General features: G+C 41.6%; 1 protein-coding gene across 1 annotated transcript in view; it reads left to right on the top strand.

Moving 5' to 3' along the window:
* Nucleotides 1–499: 499 nt before the first annotated feature.
* Nucleotides 500–6,143, top strand: part of IL6ST (interleukin 6 cytokine family signal transducer) — a 46,257-nt gene continuing 40,613 nt past the window's right edge. The window contains exon 1 of the mRNA XM_063085642.1: nt 500–709. The gene's annotated coding sequence lies outside the window, so the exon portion shown is untranslated. The remainder of the gene's footprint in view (nt 710–6,143) is intronic.

Genomic DNA, 6,143 nt, shown 5'->3' with positions numbered 1-6,143 from the left:
CGTGTGGAGTCACCGCCCCAGAGCCCTCCACTTTCCCCAAGGAGCTCCCACGCCTCCCCAGTTCCCCAGGGAGCCCGGCGGTCCCTCGCGGCACTGAGTCCCTCAGGGAAGGCCGCACGGGGAGGCCGCAAGCGCCCTGGCGAGAAGGCAGGGCGGGAGGCGCGGGCAGCACCCGAACTTCAGTTCATGACCCCGTAATTCCACGGTAAAATGGAACATTCCGCTCCTCCCGCCCGCGGAGGGGAGGTGGGGGGAACCCTTCGATCCAGTCTGGGAGAGGCGACACGGACGCAGCCACCGGAATCCGGGACGCCGGGAGCCGCGTTACGGGAATCGCAGCAGCCTGCAGTCCCGCCCCTTTGTCGAGCGGCCGCTAGACCAATGCTCGGGCGCGCCGGGTCTCGCGGGGACCAATCAGCGCACAGGCCCCGGGACGGGGGCGGGGCGCGGCGGGGACGCCGCGGGGCGGGGTTGGGGGGCGCTGCGCCCCGCCGCTGGAGGAGGGCCACGCGCAGAGGCAGCGGGGAAGGAGCCGCGAGCGGTCCGGAGCCTCGGCGAGCAGCCGGGAGGCCCGCGGAGTTGCGCTGGGGCCGCACGGGCGCCGCTGAGCTGGGGGCCGCGCCCACCAGGCCGACGGGTCTACCCCGGCCTGGCGCCGAGGGGGTCGTGCGCTGTGGAGACGTGGAGGAGCCAGGCGCCGCGGCCTGAGGTGAGCCGGGGCCGGGGCCGGGGCCGGTGCAGGGCCGTGTAGCGAGAGGGTGAGGGCTCGGTCGGCGCGCGCTGGCGACCTGACGCCCGAGGGGACCTTCCTTCCTCGAGAGACACCCCGACAGCGCGCGCCCCGAATTTGTCAGCCCTAGCCTGGAAATCCCCACATTCCTTCCTCTCCCTGCTCCCACACCTCCAAATTCGACTTCCACAACTTTGTCATCTCGATTTCTCAATCCCAAGTACAAATCTTACCCCGACCACACGCACACCCTTATTAAGCCCCAGCCCCCAAACTCCCTTCTTGATCATACCCCTTTTTGGTTACCAGATCCCACATTTTTCCCTATCCCCTTATCATCTCCCCCTAGATTCCACTGGCCCTGCAATTGACTCCTCATTCCCTACTTGGAGATTTCCCTTCCTCACAGCCGTCTTTTCGTCCTTAAATTGTAACATTTCAACATTGTTGAAAGTTCACAGTGTTTATAAACATTAACTAATGTTTCTTTTCCTCTTTTGATCTCTTATACGTACCATTCCTAACAAAACCCACTACCGCTGTATCCTAAAGAGAACAAATCCATCTGTCTTTAAATTTTTACTTCGTTCCCTCAGCTTAAAGGTTATTCCAAATAGCAAGTTCTGTTCTTCAGTGAACGGGCAGCATTTTATTAATAACCTCAAACTGGAAAAAAATCACAGGTTAAAAATATGGCTTGCCATTTTTCTTTTTTCCATTAGAAGGAAACCCATTTTGGGTTTCATTTGTGTAGTATTGGGCATTTCAGCAATTATACTGTTTTAAAGTAATTGATCACTATTAGAATGCCAGGATGAATCTTCTAAAAGATTGGGGTATTTGGTTTAGTCAGTGCTGTAAACAACCCTCTAGACTCTGTGTGATTGCCAGCTTCAAGTTGGAACAACTCTTAATTTGAAATTACTGATTCAGATCATCATATGAGCTGTTCTTCATTATTTTAATTTCTTAAATTTATGTGATTCCTATTTGGAAGTATTTTTGAACTCTAAGTTGGAATGCTACATTTATAGAACCACTTATATTTAGTTAAATTGTGCTTTTCAAATATTTCTCTTTGGGGATAATTTTGTACATTTGCTTTTAATCACAAGTGAAAGAAAAAAATTACAGGAAAGAGAAGGTATCAAAAAAAGAGGATAAACTCTGTAGTGAAATTTTTCCTTCATCTCAAGTGTGTGTTATTGACAATACTAGGCTTGTTTGATTTTTTTCATAGGTAATTTAGAATATTACAAATACTACTGCCAGCTAATTTATTTCAAATTGCAGTGTTCTCAGTTTATTTAAAATTTTTCTCAAAGGAACTTGTATTTCAGTTAGATAGAGTGAATGTTGATTCTTTTATACCTGCAAAGTAGATGGTACAGTATCCACTTTATAGAGAAGGAAACAGGCTCAGGGTCCCTCTGAAACTACATCCTGTGCTGTCAGTTATTTTTGTCATGCCGACACATTTTTCATAGAAAATTCAATGCTACAATTTTGTTTGAGAACTTAAGGGCTACCCATAACTTCTCTACAGTGGCAGGAAGGGTCCCCTCCCCTACCCAGTGCTATTTCAGAGCTTCTCATTTTAATAGGAGTCAGAATTCCCTGGCCCTAATACATTCGCAGCTTGGCTCCTAAAGAAGCATGGAATGTTCTCACAGACTTCTCCATTTCTTTGATTGCAAAGGCAGTATGATCAGAATTGAGGTTTCTATTAAGCTTTTTATTTTACACAACAAATACTAAGCACTTACTGCTGGCTATAGGAACTTACAAAGATGCATGACATGTCAATCAGGACATTCAAAGAGTTTACAAAAGTTCGATTAACAAACTTATACATGAAAAATTACAAGGATGGAAAGCAGTTTTAATTAAATGCAGAATGATACAGAAAATGCTATAGATATTTAAATTAGGAAGTGATCATTTATCGATTAGAATGATCGTAGGATTTACCAGGGGTCAGCCTGGAAACCTAGGTAAGATTCGGATGAAGGGAAAAATGAAGGAAGCCCACTCATAATAGAGAATGAAAGACATAATGCAGAGTGGAGCATATAGAACATAATGGAGGACTAGCATGTGGAAAGGGTCAGGAATAACCAAGGTATATTAATTATAATAACCAATACTTTTTTTTTTTTTTAAGATGACTGGTAAGGGGATCTTAACCCATGTCTTGGTGTTGTCAGCACCACGCTCTCCCAAGTGAGCAAACTGGCCATCCCGATATAGGGATCCGAACCCGTGGCCTTGGTGTTATCAGCACCGCACTCTCCCAAGTGAGCCACAGGCCTGCCCTATAACCAATACATATTTAATGCTTATTTTGTTCCAGTCACTGTTTTGAGCACTTTGCCCATATTAATACATTTAATCCTTATAACCTTATGAAGTACTTATTATCCTCTTTTCACACATAGGGAAACCCAGGCACAGAAAGGTTAATTAACTTGCCTAGCTAATAATAAGTAGTAGATCCTAAATTCTTACTTAGCCTGGCTTCAGGGTCTGAGCTCTTAACCATGACACATGCTGCCTTTTCATGTAATAACCTTGAGTGACAGTGAGTAGAATAGTACGGCTACATCAGAAAGTCTTTTAAAACTTAATCTTAATTGTTTACTAGGTGCCTCAAAGTATGTTAGATGCTGAGGATATCAAGACGTAAAATAATTACAGTGCAGTGTTACAAATCCAATTATGGAACTATATAAGAGTGTACTGGGAGCAAAGATATTTGTAGAGTCTGGGAAAATTCCACAGACGAGATGTTTCATCTAGATTATAAACAGTAGCACAAAGCAGAATCAGGAAAGGTATAGTAGAGGCAGGGAATGTATATACAGAAGCACAGACTGAAAGAACACAGTGTGTCAGAGGCAAGTCTAGTAATTTGCTGTGGCTTGAGCTAAGAGTCTATAGGCATGGCTGGTAGGGAATGATGAAAGGTAAGACCTCATTGTGAATGGCATGGTGAGGTCAAGCAAAATGAGGAGCTTAAATATTTGCTGTGCAATTGGGAAACTACAAAAATAATTTCAGCATGATTGGAATAAAAGCCAGATTGTTTGCAATTCTTTCTTAGAAGTATAGCGAAGGGTAGCTTGAGGGAGAAGTCTGAGGAAAGAACTTATGAGAATGTAGAGTCTTGAATATTGGAAAAAATAGATTGAACAGGCACACTGAAACCAAAATTTTAGGTTCTTAAATTGCTAAAATATTTGGCATTGTTATTCACCCTTTAAAAAAGTCTTGAGGAGAAGAGTGATGGGTTTAAAGTAGTAATTTAGAGAGATTCACGCACCAATAATGTTCAGAATGCTTGAGAGGGAGGAGAGAGACTGGAAGCAGGAAGGCTGTTGTAAGTATCGAGGTGATCAGTGCCCACATTAGTTTTTTGTAGTGGTAGAGGGTAAAAAAAGAGACAGGTGAGGAAGACATTATGAGAGAAGACTGGATAAGATTTGTAACTGAGAAAATTTATGATGGATTCTATTGCCTTAAGCTATTGGAGAGGGTGAGACAGAGAAAAAAGCTAAGTTCCTGTGATTTTTTAAGAAATGGGTGAGTTCATATACACATGAGCATGTGTATATGTTTGTTCTGATTGTAAACCTCTTAAATTGATTTGAGTCAGTGGCAGAATATTTAAGGTGATTATATGTAACTGGAATTAAAAGAAAGATCTAAGCCAGGATTCTTGAAATTATGTTGTTTGAAGGTGGTAGTTGAAGTCTTATGTCTTCAAAGAAGTTTTAAAAGAAAAGTATATGCCACATACTTTATCTTTAGGTACATTTGTAGCCAGGAGATAAAAGCTAGCAGAGAATTCAGTAAAGGGGACGGGAAGGTGGATAAAGGAAAGACTTCAAATACTATCATGTTACATGGTTACGTGTAAATCAGGAGATATGAGAAATCCAAGAAGCAGGAATCATCAGCAGTATGAAAGGTTTCACAGACACCTGTGATATTGTCACAATGGCTACAGTCTCTTCCCTTTTTTATTCTGTGGCTATCTAGTATATCTTAGTGAGATTTAGTGAGAGATAAAGTCAGCTAATTGATCATGAATAAGAGCTACATCTGTTGAAATATGGCTGTAGTATATAGATTATTATTTTAAAGCTGCATATATACATATCCAGAGCAGGAGCTTCATTCCTTTCAGCACATTATATCTTGCCCGGTTAAAATTTGAATGCTCTGCCTCCAAATTTCATTTTCTCTAAGTAATCAGTTTCATCCTTTGCTGTAAAGTAGAATGGTTTAATCATTACTTTTCAATAATACATTTTATATTGGTGTCTTCTGCACAGTCTCTTTTTGTTTGGATGTTTGGTTTTACATGTTCTCCCCATCCCAGCCCTGCTAACGCAGAGCTGTATTTTCAGATAGCTCTCTGATTGGTAGATTGGCATGCTCAGAAATTTTGCCATTCGTAATCTTCACTTGACAATTAGAATCAAAGATGATGAATAGCTCATGTGTATGTTATTTCCTCTGTCTAAAACCCTTTCCTTTATTTCATGACTGGGCTTTCCTGGACCCTGTCTGAATTGGGTATTTTCTGTGCTCCAGTAGCATTTTGTATGTATTCTACCTCTCTAAACTTTGAGTTTCTTAGGGGCAAGTATTATTTATATGTCTTCAATTATGTTTATGTTTGTAATGTTCTCTTTCTTTCTTTCTTTTTTTTGGTGGCTGGCCAGTAAGGGGATCCAAACCCTTGACTAATAATATTTTGTTTCTTAAGCAATGGTAACAACATGGATATTCATCAAAATGCCCTTTAAACCTTTTCATTTGGCTAACAGAGTCAGTGATAATTTGTGAAAGGTCTTCTCTAACATCATAAGCATATTCTATGTTTTCTTCAAATATGCTTATAATTTTGCTTTTGCACTTAGGTCCTTAATCAGTCTAGAGTGTGTGTGTGTATCTGCGGTGAAATAGGGCTCTTTATTTTTTGTTTGTGGTGCCAGTTGTCCCAATACTATTTATTGCATAGTTCAGTTTTTCCCAGTGATATGAGATGCATTTTTTAAAATTAGATATTAAATTCTTGTATACACTCAGCCCTCTGTATCCATCAGTTCCACATATGTGGATTCAACCAACCGTGGATAGAAAAATATTTGGGAAAAAAAATAACAGTACAATAATAAAAAAAATACAAATAAAAAACAATACAGTATAACAAGTATTTACATAGCATTTGCATTATAAGTAATCTAGAGATGATTTAAAGTATACAGGAGGATGTGCATAGGTTATGTGCAAATACTATGCCATTTTATATGAGAGACTTGAGCATCCATGGATTTTGGTATCATAGGGGTTCCTGGAGCCAGTCCTCTGTGGATAACAAGGGACAATTGTGTGCTTGAGTCTG

The sequence above is a fragment of the Cynocephalus volans genome, chromosome 2 (assembly GCF_027409185.1).
Source record: "Cynocephalus volans isolate mCynVol1 chromosome 2, mCynVol1.pri, whole genome shotgun sequence".
NCBI lineage: Eukaryota > Metazoa > Chordata > Mammalia > Dermoptera > Cynocephalidae > Cynocephalus > Cynocephalus volans.
This window is presented reverse-complemented; position numbering and strand designations above follow the sequence as displayed.